General features: G+C 59.1%; 1 long non-coding RNA gene across 1 annotated transcript; it reads right to left on the reverse strand.

Annotated features, from left to right (window-relative positions):
* Positions 1–8,907: 8,907 nt before the first annotated feature.
* Positions 8,908–12,777, reverse strand: LOC147373281 (uncharacterized). Its single transcript, XR_015164936.1, has 3 exons — positions 11,429–12,777; positions 10,036–11,203; positions 8,908–9,421 (listed from the first exon to the last, which is right to left on the reverse strand). It is a non-coding gene; the product is annotated as an uncharacterized LOC147373281 (long non-coding RNA).
* Positions 12,778–13,588: the final 811 nt, after the last annotated feature.

Below are 13,588 nucleotides of genomic sequence, written 5' to 3' on the forward strand. Positions count from 1 at the left end.
TCCCGCGATGGCCCCACGGCTCTGGCTCCAGAACATTTTTATTGCTTCTCAGCCTCCCTCTGTCCTGGGATTCTGACAATTGCATTACCCCCACCGGAGTGCACCCTGATCTTATTGTTCTTTTCTGAGCAGTGCATTCTGTCCTAGAGGTTTGAGAGCTCCTGGCCAGGGTGAGGGCCCGGGCATCTCCGGGGATCCTTCTTGGCGGGGGCGGTGTAGATTTGGAAGAGCCCTCACCCCACAGTACAGAGACCAGCAGCTCCAAACCTGGGCCAGCCCTCAGTGGAGGGACAGTGGTCGCTTTCCATCTCCTCTTAGAGCCCGAAGAGGCAGCTCTCCCTGGACTCTCTTGGCGGTGGGCGGGGAGGCGGTGTCCCCACAGCCCATGGGGGACATTCTCCAGGTGATGTGGTGGGGGTGATTTGCAGATTTCAGGCCGGGGGCTCTGGGGTTGGGCTGCTCCTCCCTTACTTTGACTATCCTGGATGGAGGGCATCCCATCAGCAGACGCTTTGGTGAAAGCCGGCTTCGTGATCATTAGGAACAGCCCTTAGGACCTTCCTGCACAGCCAGGGTGGACCCTGCATGCAGGCCGCAGGGAAGGTCCTCTCCTGGGGACTGTGGGTCAGACAGGGGTGGCCCTTATCTGTCCCTCTGGGGTTACTGGACAGCGGTTGGGCTGCTGCAGGCATTTGTCACCATGGTCACCACAGGGCCGGGTGTTCTCTCTCAGATGCAGACCGTCCACAGGGCTGGTCACTCAGCTGGTGCTGGTCTGGGTCAGGGCGGTGGGCTGCAGCTCCGGGGCCCACACGCACCTCTCCTTCCCCTCCTTGAGCGCAGAGGTGGCCGGTCTGGTCCTCTTTCTCTGCCTCCTGCTGGCGCTTCACCTTCTGCCCTTCTTGGGGCTTCCCCGAGTATAAGCAGCATGTGGGAGACAGGAAGCCTTAGGGGTGGTCTTCCCCGGGAGGCCGTTGTCTCTACCTGGCCCGGGGCTTACTGTCCCCTCTGGGACCAAGAACCGCTCACTGACCGCACAGCACGGGAAAGCTCTTTGCTATCTAACCGCGGCCTGTTAGCCATACACACCATGCGGACAGGCTTGTGTGGGTGTGTGCATGCACAAGTTCACACGCAGGCACAGATATACATGTGCACATGCATGACACGCACACATACTCGCATGCACGCACACATACACAGAAACACATACACATATGTAGACACGCACATACACAGAGACATACATGCACACTCATACACACGCATGCACACGGAAACACACACATGTAGACAAGGACACGAGGAAACATGCACACGTACATGCATGTACACATGCATACACACAGAAACACATGTGGACAAGCACACACGAGGAAACACACGTGCACACATACACACGCGTACACATGCAAACACAGAGAAACACACTCACACACACGTGTACACAAGCACACATGAGGAAACACGTGCACACACACGTAGGTGCCCACAGGTGCACACTGGGGTCAGGAAGGCCAGTGCAGGAGCCCGGTGTCCCGGGTTCGGGCAGGCAGCCACCATTTACTGTGACCCCAGGGGCCGGTGCCGTAAAGCAGAGGTCTGATGCTGGCACCCAGGGGAGCCTTGGGGGTGGGGGGCGGGGGGCGGGGGGTGGGGAGGTGTCAAGGGTTGAGGGTGGGGGAGGGGTGAGTCTACACGCTGCCCACTGGTGGTTTTCCAGAGCCTGCCCCTGGACGACCCCAGCCACCGAGTGACCCTGGAACTATGACTCGGGGGACGTTCCTGTCCCCCAGGCTGGCGCTGCTGCTCCAGGAAAAGTCAATCCCCACCCCCACACCCCCCCCCGCCGCCCCCCACCTGCTCTGCTCCGGGTCCCCTGCCCCTCCCCTAGGCGACCTCAGGTCCTGGAGGTGCCTTACGGCCTTGGCTCTCTTGCCATCTCCCCAGGGCTGTTTCCTCCCTCGTTTGCACATCTGCGCCATCCTTCATCCACCCTCTGGGAAGGCCCCCCTCACCTGTCCACGCCTGGAATTTAGTCGCACGCCTCCCGTCTCGCCTACCCTCACCATGTTTCTCTCGTAGCCCCCACTGACCACGGGCTACAGAACCGCAGGCTCTCTGCTTTATTCCTTTCACGACCTGCCCCTCCTCTGGAAGGGAACCCTCCCCGTGCGCTGGGTTTGGCCCTTTATGCTCTCTGCTGGGCCCCCAGCCCGAGCAGGGCTGGTGAGACCTCTGGAGGTGGGGAGGAAGGAGGGGGCAGGGCAAGAGAAGCTAAGGCTGGTGGGCACCTGGGGACCAGGGCACCGCTCAGACACTGCTGTTAGAGGCGCGGGTCCCTGGACCCGACACAGCCCAGGCCTTGGTGCCAACGGTGGGTTGGTCCCTGCCTGCCCGACCCGGAGCCCGGCCCAGGATCGAGAGCCTCGGTGAACCAGCCACTCTGCCAGCCGACCGTCTGGGATGGGAGGGGTGGGCACGCTCCCCGGGCGCAGAGGATAACTTTGTAAAGCGGAATCTAATTAAAGAGCAGACAACGTTTAAAGCCAGTGTGAAGTGAATGAACACCCTCCCCCACCGTGCATTTTAACAGCCAGGATGCTGTACCTTCCAAATCCACTTTACCCTGGTTGGAACAGCTCCACTCCGAGGAAATGGCTTAATCGGATTCCTCAGTCCCTCCCAGACTGGAGGGGGGTGGCATGCTTATTTTCCAGGCTTGCCAGACTGTATGGAAACAGACAGCTGTACCTGCACCAGCGCGGCGTCTGTGTTTTGGGCCAGGATCGAACATAATCGCCTATTTTAGGGTGCCTGGCCAGACTCCTCTCCCCGCATCCCGAGTGCCAAGTCTTTGCGCTTGCAGTTGATGCTAGAGTTAGCAGTTGTTCTCCTGTGAGGCTGTGATTTCAAGCCTTAGATTTTTGCAGAGAACTGAGAGGCTTGAAGATGCTGCCTTCGTGGGTGGTGAATCTGCCTGTACGTCTCACGCCACGTGGGTTCCTCCCGGGCGGGCTTGGCTGCTGGGAGTGGTGAGTGGATAAGAGCTCTCCTTTCAGGGGGCCCCAGGAAGAGCGTTTCACAGCCACTGTCTCGCTGAACACCTGCAGCGATCTTTCGTGAGCATCACCTCTACAAACAGATGTACAGACTGAGATTTTGGAGAAGTGAGGTAAATGGCTGAGTGCAAGGAACTGCTCTGTGGGATTCTAACATTTCTTAACATTTTACTTATTTATTTGTCTGCATGGGATTTTGGTTGTGGCTTGTGGGCACACTTGCCCCCTGCACGTGGGATTTTAGTTCCCAGACCAGGGATCGAACCTGCGTCCCCTGCATTAGAAGGCAGATTCTTGAGCCCTGGGCCACTAGTGCAGTCTTAGAGCTCTAATCTCACTGGCCTTAACCATCTGCTCCACTGCCTGCTAGAAAGGGCAGGGGCTCCGTGACAGGTGTGTGGTTTGAAGTGACTTGTTTCCTCAATTCTAGATAATAAATCCACTGATGCCGCGCACACGATATACTGCTGGATGGTAAACGTCTTTCTAGGGAGAGTCCCCTGTGCCGTCAGCACTGAGGAGGGCTGGCCTGGCTTGCCTGTGGCTGGGAGCCCGTGTGCAGAGGCTGACACGTCTGTGGGTCCCAGGCAAAGGGCTCAGAGCCGAGCGATCTGCAGTGATCGGGGCAGATGACACCTGAGGATATGAAGCTCCTCTGCCCGAAGAGGAGGGTGGATTTGACCAGTCGGCCCTAGTTGGTTACCATCTCCATCTGGGGCAACAGAGGATAACCCAAAGGCCACGTCCAGGCCTCTGCTTGTTATTAATAAAGCTTTATTGGCAAACCACCTTGTCTGTTTGTTTAATCATTGTCTATGGCTTCTTATGCACTGAAGCAGCAGAGCTGAGTAAGTGTCACATGGCCCGTGAAGCCTAAAATATTTACATCCTGCCTCTTTATAGAATTATCTGATCTTTATAGAATTAACAGATGAGGCTGGATGGCATTACCAACTCAATGGACATGAGTTTGAGCAAACTCCAGGAGATGGTGAAGGACAGGGAAGCCTGGTTCATGGGGTCGCGGTGCTGGGCATGACTTAGCTACTGAAAACCAATATAGAATTAACCATTACTACCCTTTAATATGTGGTCTTCCCTGGTGGCTCAGTGGCAAAGAATCTGCCTGCAATGCAGGAGATGCAGTTTCAATCGCTGGTTTGGGAAGATCCCCGGGAGAAGGAAATGGCTACCCAGTCCAGTATTCTTGGCTGGGAAATCCCAGGGACAGAGAAGCCTGGCGGGCTAAAGTCCATGGGGTTGCAAAGAGTCAGACACGACTTAGCAACTAAACAGCACTCATTTAATATGTACTTTACAAAACAAGTGTGTCAACCCCTTGTCTCCAGTGGGTACTTAGCATCTTAAGAGAAAAGGCCACACCTGTCAGCCTTGGGTCCCCAGACCCACCCCAGGTAAACGGTGATTGAGTAAAGGCTAAGCTGATCTCCTGAATCAGGAAACTAAAGAGCAGAGGGTCCTTCCAGGGAGGATCAGCTCGTCTCTCCTGGGTTAGAACACAGCAGCAGCAGGCCCGGCCTGGCCTCAGTGCTGCCCCTCACCTGCCCAGGTGGTGAGAGCAGCTCCCCTCCGCCCCGGGTCAGGTCCACAGAAGGTCAGCCCAGCTCCTGAGCTGTCCCGCAGGGCCTGATCCCACATGGCCTGACTCTGCCCGGTCCCTCCAGGGCTCCCAGGGCAAAGCGAAAAGGAGGTGACCCAGGGGCTGCACACAGGGAGCCGCGGGGGAGGCAGGGAGAAGGTAGCCGCCCTCCAGATCCCTGCACCCGTGAGCAGAGCGTCTGCACAGGTGTCATAGAACAGGTAAACCCGCAGGGCTCAGGCTGACGGAGAGCACGACCAGCCCTCCTGGGACCCATGTGACCTGATGCTCGCCCAGAATTTCCCAGAACACGGGGGTCCCAGCTCTTGTTCTTCGGGGACCCCCTCTAGTTTAAGGTCATAGACATGCTACAGTGATGAAGACCCACTCTGCCCATAAAGCACCCAGGGAATCGAGTTTCCACCAGCGTTCAGGACAGGGCTTTAGACAGTCTCTGCCTGTTGTTTAATTACTTGATTGTGTTTGATTTTATTCACAAAATAATTAGCCTACTAAGCATCTAATTACTGCTAAAGCACGCACTACCCAGATCAGCCGGCTGCACCTCCGTGAGATGAGCAAACATTGTTGCTGGGTCTCTGGATGCAATAACAGTTTGAAATGAGTTATTTTCTTTCGATAAGGTGGCTCTGGATTTATCTGGGCCCTCCTAGCAGACCACGCATTGTATGAGCCTCGTTACATCTTCAGTCACCAGTTTCCTTTGAAAGACAACAATGTTTCCATTGAAAGTGACTCAGAAAACAATAACTCCCTGCTCAAGGTCAAAGCTCCCCTCTAATCCCAAGTAAACAGGGTGAATCTTTTATCTCCAGCTGCTGGGAGATTAGGGCAGCCTCATTCCCTTCGGTTTATTAAAGGTGTGGATCCCAGTGTCTGTGGCAGATACGGGCAGGAAGGCTAATTAGAGAGATGGGCAGATAAATTGGATGGTTTATAATTTATCTAATCGTGAAGTCAACTTTGCCCCGGGCCTGCCGAGTGTACTGGGAGCGATTTCTATCTGCAGTGTGCTCTGATGATCCGGGAAAGGGAGCCTCCGCCGGCTGCTCCCTGGAGGGTGGCTCCAGAAAGCTTCTGTCTGCAGCTGAGAGGATGTCGTGTCTCCATCGGACTGACTGCAGAGAGGATGGCAGCCGTGTCCTGGGGTCTGACCTTGGGCCCACGACCTGGCCTCGTGGAGGCCTGCTTTAAAACACGTGGTGGAGATTTCGTGGAAAAATGTGTCTCAAGTGTTTTGCAGGCTACCTGACACCGTCCTGGCCACCCAGCTACCCTGGGGAGGAAGTAGGGGTGCCCTGCCCCTCAGGACCCCCTTCTTGTTCCCTGCTGGAAGCATGGGCTGGGGGCCGGCCCACCCTTGAGAGGGAGGCGTCACTCAGGGGCTGGAGGGGGCTTATTTGTTTGGAAGGTAAGACCCCAGGACCAGCAGGCTACAGCCGTGGGCCGCCCCCACACCCTGGTGCCCTGCAAGGATTCAGAACAAGCTGAGCCCATGGATTTGGAGACTGCAGTGTTTCTCTTTCTCCTAGAAGAGAAATGATGCACCCTCACCCCACCCCCAGCCCAGCCCCCAGCCCGGCCCCAGGCAAGCGGAGCACAGTGGCTGCTTGCATGTTGAGGGGGAGCTGTTCCCTTGAGAAGATAAATCACTCTGATAGACCTGTTTTTATAATCTGCCAATTGTGTAAAACCCTTTTCAATTTTGGGGGAGAAAAGCCAGAGCTGTTGAAAAATCAATCAGGAGATGAGGTCTCTTTGGAAGGAGGAATTATCAAGGGCCAGATGACAGCCTTTAGAGACACGGCAGCCCGGACATGGGGAGGGGCTCCAGGCAGGGAGGGGTCCCTGGCATCCCAGGCAGCCAGGCAGGGGAGCGGGGAGGGGCAGGTCAAGCTGGACAGCTCCCGGCGGAGGCCGGAAGCGCCAGAGACACAGGGAGAGTCTCGTCAGGACCCCAGAAGGGCCAGAACATTGGCTGCCAGGACAGGCGAGGGGTGGACTGGTCCTGGGGAGCTCTGCACCCAACTTTTGGGTCTGGCTTACCTGCCGCACCTTGGTGTGGGCGTATCTGGGGGGGTGGAGGGTGAGGGGAGGCAGGAAGATGGCAGTGGGCTGGCGTCTGCTTCTCCCCTCCCAGGCGCCAGGGAGGGTCTCTGTCTCTCTGCCTGGCTGCGTGGGAGACGCTTGTGCTTCGGCATCTGGTCTGTGATGGGGATGAGAGCCCACAGCAGCTGGCTTACTCCACCCAGGCCTTGGAGGAGGGGGACAGGGTGGGGAGGTTGGGCGGGCTCGGCCCTGAGTGGCCTGTGGCCCACTGGGCAGAGCACAGCTCATGAGCACCCCCCCCCGCCCCGGGGGTCCCCCAGCCTCCTGTGCTCGGGGCTGGGCACCCCCGTGTATCCCAGGAGGTGACGGAGGGGAGGCGTCACCTGTCTGCTGTTGGCTGTCCTCACTGGAGCCCCAGGTGTCCCCGCCCAGACCCTGCCTCGGTGGGCGCGTCCCCTTCTGGGCCGGCCTTCTGCCCTGGGTGGGCGCAGGTGGGTGCAGCTGTGCCCGCCCCAACCTCAGTCCTTAGACCTCCAGGCCCAGCAGGGCCGCCCTCCCCGTCCCGACAAGGCCTCGGCTGCCCCAGGTCAGCCTCCCCTCCCCCTCCTATGTGACGTCCAGCAGGACACGTGGCCGCCCCGTGCCTCAGTTTCCCCATCTGTAAATGAGGGTAGAGCTTGCTCCCCATGTGGGCAAGATGACATGGGCAAGCGTACGTCGGAGTAAAGCGCCCGGCACCTGAGGGCTTCACGTGCTGCCGCCGCGGAGTGGCTCTGCGTGTCCGACTCTCTGCGACCCCATGGACCGCAGCCCTGCGTATTGTGCCCTCTGCCCATGGGGCTCTCCAAGCACGAATACTGGAGTGGGTTGCTATTTCCTTCTCCAGGGATCTTCCTGACTTGCTTTACATTATTACAAACCAAAGGTAAATTGACGTGAAAGACGATTTTAAAAGCAAAAGATGAAAGGAACGAATTGAAGTATGTGTTAACCTGGAAGTTGAACTGTATGGAAGGAGCTCTCACGTGACTTCTAGACAGTAAGTGATGGGTCATCCTTGGTGGGAAAAAGACTGGGCCTGAGAGTGATGTAGCCCTGCTTTCAGTACAGACACTCTCAGCAAAGCCTCTGTGCTGGCGTCCTGGTGACGATAGGTGAAAAGATGCGGCCCTTTCAGTATTGGGGGAATAGAGACGCTCAGTTAAAACACATTAAATACGTGAGATACAGGATGTCAAATGACCCCCACCCACCAAGAAAAAGCTGGTTGGTTTAAGGGAAAACCCGAGAATAGACCTATTACTCAAAAATTGGTGATGAAGGGGCAGGACGGGCACTTAGCCTGATCTTCCTGCACAAGGAGAGTCGAGGAGGAAAGCGCTGCTTCTGGAGGGCGCAGCTGTGACGCGAGGAGAGAGGACGGGAGCGGACCCAGCCTCTGCAGCCCCTCGGGCAGTCGGTCCAGGCGGTGACCAAGGAGCTCCGGGGGGGCTGGGGGAGTCTGGGGACGCTGGCCCATCTTTCTGTAGATTTCACAAGTGTGTGTGTGTGTGTGTGTGTGTATGCATACACAATCATGAGATTAATGCTGCCCACCCCGCTCACCTTACCTCCAGCAGCCGCACGCTGTCTGGCCACCACGGCTTTGTGGAAGGTGCCCAGCAGGACAACCACCAGCCAAGCAGCGCTGGGACAGAGGAGCCCAGGTCTCCGCGTGCTGCCGGGGCAGACGTGTGCAGCCCTCCTCCCTGTCCATCCTTCCAGGCAGACCCTGAGGAGGGGGCGGCCAGGGCGCCCGTCAGCACCTCCTATGCCTGTGTGATTATTCACACCCCTACCCAGGGGCATCGCGCGTGGGCACCGTCTGTTGTGAGCGGCACACGTGGACCCAACTGTCCAAGAAACAGCGTCTAGGGCTTCCCTGGCGGCCCAGGGCTCAGGGCAACGCTTCCTCTGCAGGGCCCGGGTTCCATCCCCACTCGGGGAACTAAGATCCCGCGTGCCATGTGGTACGGCCAATACGTAACTTATGTCTTCTTAAACAAAAAAAGAAAGAAATAGTGTCTGACGCACGGCGTGAAGGACAACACCAAGATGATGGACATCTGGTTATGGAAAATGGGCTCCTTTGGTTTCAGTCGGAGGATTAAGCCGCTAACAACATACAAATCACTGTTTTATTTTCACTTAAAGCATTTCCTGAGCATGAAGTGTCCTTGATTCCCCTGCGCGCCATGTAGGCTGGTTTGCGGGTGTGTCAGCCCTGCGTGGTGGGCGAGCCTTGGCTGAACCTCGGCTCCTGCACAGCTGTGCCGGGTCCCGGGAAGGCGCCCTGAGTGGCTTTGCTGCCCTTTCCTTCCACCCTCTTCATTTTTCCGCGAGAGCACGGCTCTCATCTGGGTGCTCAGTCACTTCTCTCTAAGAAAATCTCCAAGCTCTGGCCCGACAAGATGAAAACGATGAACCGTCCTCTCCTGAAAACCGGGGGAGCTTATTTCCACCCAAACACGCCAGCACCGGGCACCCTCAGGGTTTACTGTGATGGCTTTGTTCTCATGTCTGGGGTGAGACTCCGTCTCTAACCGCAGCTGCAGTTTTCCTGAAACTCCTGACCTTGGTCCCAGCTAACAGTTCCGGAGATGAGGCCTGCTCCCAGATGCTCGGAGGGACCCGTGTCATCCTGTGATGACTGACGAGAAGTCGCCGCGTCACCCCGGCTCAGACCGGAGGGGCAGGGCTGTCTGCAGGGTCCTGCTGGCAGAGCCCCCCGCAGGTGCCCCCCCCCCACGCTGACCCCCGCCCCCGGGGGCCCTGCCAGCCTGGGGAGCAGAGCAGGACCGCCTCGAGGCCAGGAGGCAATGAGCTTGCTCCTGTCTGACCCACCCACCCACAAGGGGCGTGCTGCCTGTCCTTCCCCCTGGGACTCCTGCCCGCGACCTCGCCCCTCACCACCTCCGATGCTCACCTCTGCCCCCTCTCCAGGGCCGGGGTGAGGCCCCACGGCCTGGCCGGGCACAGGGTGGACTGGCTATGCCAGGCTCAGCACGGCAATAGGCGCTGGACCACAGGGCCAGCTAGGCAGCTCCTTTAGTCCACGCAGAGACTCTGCCCTGAGGGCGTGTTCCTCTGAAGCTCAGCTAAGTTCCCTGCTCAGCTGAGGTCAAAGCCTGCAGGCCACGCCTCTCTGCCGTCCATATGGCCCACGGCGCCGGATGCCTCGTCCATCAGCCCCGCTCTGCCCTCGCCTCCCGGTCACCTCTCCCACACCATCAGGCCCGCAATGGATGGGATGCCAAGAGCTACCTGTCTCGGCCACGTCGGGCGGGGACCGCTCACAGGGCCGGCTGTTTGGGGCCATTAATCAGCCCTCTAATGAGGGCAGCCGGCTTCTCCTCTGCTGCTTCTCAAGGGCACAGATGCGCAGCGGGCTTGGCGGCTCCGAGGCTGTATCCCAAGAAGGGGAAGGACGGAGCAGGGACGCGGTGACGGCACAGAGCAGCACGGCCCCCGGGCCGGCAGGGCCATTTCTCACCAGGCTCCCCGATAGCACAGACAGGGGCACACGGGGGCGGACCCAGCACCAGGCCAGCTAAGTCCTGGGGACACAGGGATCCCCTGGAAGGGGAGGCCGCCTCCTTCCTAGTCCAGGAGGGGTCCTGGCCCATCCCTGTGGGTGTGGACAGAGGGGGCCGCCTCCTGGGGATGGGCTCCGACCCCCACCCTGGGGATTGGCAGGGACCACCCTCCAGGGCTGTCCAGTGGCCTGCCCAAGGACACGCCCTCCTCACCCACCAGTGCCAGTGTCCCAGGTGGCCGGAGCAGGGCCCTGCGGGCGGGACCGCACAGGAACCCTCTCACAGCTCGGGAGCCCAGAGACCCGCCCTCGCTTCCCCAAGCCAGCCCCAGAGGCTCAGGCGGGGAAGCTGTTCTGACGTCCTCTGCTGGCTGGTCCTCTCTGCCCGCTCTGCCCTGTGCCTAAGTGCCACCTCCCTGTGCCCCACCCGGCGGTTTGCTGAGCCCACACCCTGGGCCGGCAGAATGCAAACAGGAGCAGAGCCTGGCAGGAGCTGGGAGGTTGGGGACAAGCCCCCGTGTGTGAGGTGCCAGGGGTCCATGGGGGCGAGCGGAGAGCGTCCAGAACCTCAGAGGGGCTTCAGTCTGAGGGATGGCAGGACACGGGGCAGCAAGCTGTCCTGGGCGACGTGGTCAAGGCAGAAGGAAGACGGGGCGCAGGCTGGTGAGCTCCGGGTGCCGTGCGGAGGGGCCGGGGCACCCTTGGGGACTGAGGCCAGGCGGGGGCAGGTTGCCCACACTGCACACTCCCCGAGGAAGGGTCCTCGCTGCGCTCAGAGGCGTCCCCACTGCTGGGCAGCCGGCTCACCGCCCCGGGGGCTGGCACGGCTCCCGGTGGGACCCAGGGGCCCCGGGCCGAGCCACTGGCCTGTAGCTCTTATTCAGTTGTTTCTGCAAGCTGAGGGTGAGAGGAGGCAGATGAAATTAAGATGCAAACATAATCACATAATCACATAAGATACAAACATAATCACGCCGGCACCCCCGCCCGGCCCCGCCGGCCCCCACTCCCTCGCCCTCCCCGCTGGCCCCAAGCGCAGACAACAGAACTGAATTAATTCCAGCTGGTGCACCCGGTTTCCTGGCTCTGCCTGACGAGGCTCTTTGGTTTGATGTTAATCACCTGCTTTTCTGTGCAATTTTGCGTCCAGCTGAGAGACCACCGCAGACACCACGTTTGTCCCTTAGGATCCCAGACCGAGGACCATCTCTCTGACAAGCACTGGGCCCATCCCCACTCAGAATTTCCGGGAGAAACCCCACTCCTCTGCCTGGGACGCTTGCCCCCTCCAGGCCCAACCCGGCCATGTCCCCGCAGCTCGCAGCTCGTGCTCTGAGCCTGACGTGCAAGGGGGCGGAGGGAGCCCGGGAGGTGAGTGGCAGCGACCTGATCACTCCTGCTGATCCCCCTTGCCCCCCGGGGGAGACTTGCCCAGAAGCCTCAGGAGAATCTTGGCAAAGAGAGCCGGTGGCCTTGGCGTCTCGACTCAGCTATTGGAGGCAGAGCTGCCTCAGTCAGCGATGCCGGGTGGGGCTGAGATCCCACCCCTCCCTGTGAATCTCAGGCGAGCCCTCAACTCCCGAAGACGGAGCAGATGGGCATCTGCATCCTCACCTGAGGAAATGGTGCCTGGCACGCACCTGCTGCTCCCCACCCACCGCCATCATCATCCCCATCATCCTCAGCTGAGCCACGTCAGGTCTCACTCCCAAGAACAGGAAGCTGAGCAGGTGGGGAGACGTCCATCAAATGGGCTTCAGGAGTCTTCCCCACTTGTGGTCTGCAGCCACCTTGGCTCAGGAAAACCGATTCTGGGGGTGGGTACCTGGGGTCCCCCGGGCCAGTGTCCTGGGGTCTCTGGGGGGGGTCCCAGCTGATTCCCTGTGGGGGGAGGTGTGGGGGCAGCAGGCCCTCGGTGTGGGGTGGAGGGTTTGATGTACCCAGGAAGCTGCAGGACCCTTGGTACTTGAGGCTTCAACACGGGGCTGCTTCTGTCTCAGCACCCCCACCCCAGGTGACGCCCGCAGGACACACGGACCACAGAGAAAAGAGAACCTGGGCGGGAGGGGGTCAGGGGAAGCGAGACACAGGCTCACCACGCAGGCCTACGGGGACCCAAGGAAATATCTGCAGGTGGAGGTGCCTCGCAGAACGGAGGCTCCGGGAGTCACAGGACGCTAGCGAGGCCCCCCTGTGTGCTCACAGCACGGGGTGCAGGACCGTGGAGAATCCCCGTGAGGACACTTAGACCCCGTCCCCTCCCTGCAGAGCAGCCAGTGGCAGGGCGATCCTCTGAAAAGGACAGCGCGGGTTCCCTGAGAATAGCTGAGGTGGGGGCCGTGGGGGTGGGCAGAGGGGAGTAGAGGGAGACGGGTACCAGCCCCTGTTCTGACCTGGGCCCCTAAGCAGAGGGAGCTGGACGAGACAGAAACACGTCCAGTCTCCAGAGAGTCGACAGCCTCACCCTGAGGTCAGGACAGGCAGAAATAAAGGCTCGCAGAGAACAAGGAGGAAACTGAAAATGCGGGAGCAGACACGGACACGACTTAAAACAGAGGAGTTGACCCTGAGGATACGCCCCGTTCAGAGCAGCAAACCAAGATGTCACGAAGGGGCCTGGGCGTGAAGCTCGTGAGGAGACCAGCCCCAGGTTCAGAGTCAGGAAGGCAGAAGGTCGAGGAGCAGGAGCACGGATGCCGGAAGGAAGACGATGCCAGACAAATGAAAGGACTTCTCCGGGTTTGAAGAACTTGCATTTTAAGTCTGAAAGTCCAGAGACAGCTCTCAGATGCCTGGAAAAAGACCAGCTCCAAGAGCGCAATGCTGTGAAATTTCAGAACATCAGTGATGGAAAGAAATAGCTATTTTTTTTAAGTTCAGAAAGACAGGAAGGCACGTCATGTGACATTAACAAGACCCGAATCAGGGTAACATCGCCATTCTCAGCAGCAACCCTGGGCTCAGGGCGAAGCGGTGCCTCCAGCCTCCGAGGGGCAGCAGTTTCCAGCCTGGAATTCTGCCACTGGTCAAACTACCCCTTACACGTGAGGGCAGACATGCCAGCTATAATGAGCTTCCCTGGTGGCTCAGCGGTAGACACTGTGCCTGCAATGCAGGAGTCACAGGAGACACAGATTCGATCCCTGGGTGGGGAAGATCCCCTGGAGAAGGGCGTGGCAACCCACTCTAGTATCCTCACCTGGAGAATGCCATGGACAGAGGAGCCTGTGGGCTACAGTCCATGGGGTTGCAAAGAGACACGACTGAAGCGACTTAGCACGC

Source organism: Bos grunniens, chromosome 5, assembly GCF_055505025.1.
Source record: "Bos grunniens cultivar Pamir isolate PY7600 chromosome 5, Bosgru_T2T1.0, whole genome shotgun sequence".
Classification (NCBI taxonomy): domain Eukaryota; kingdom Metazoa; phylum Chordata; class Mammalia; order Artiodactyla; family Bovidae; genus Bos; species Bos grunniens.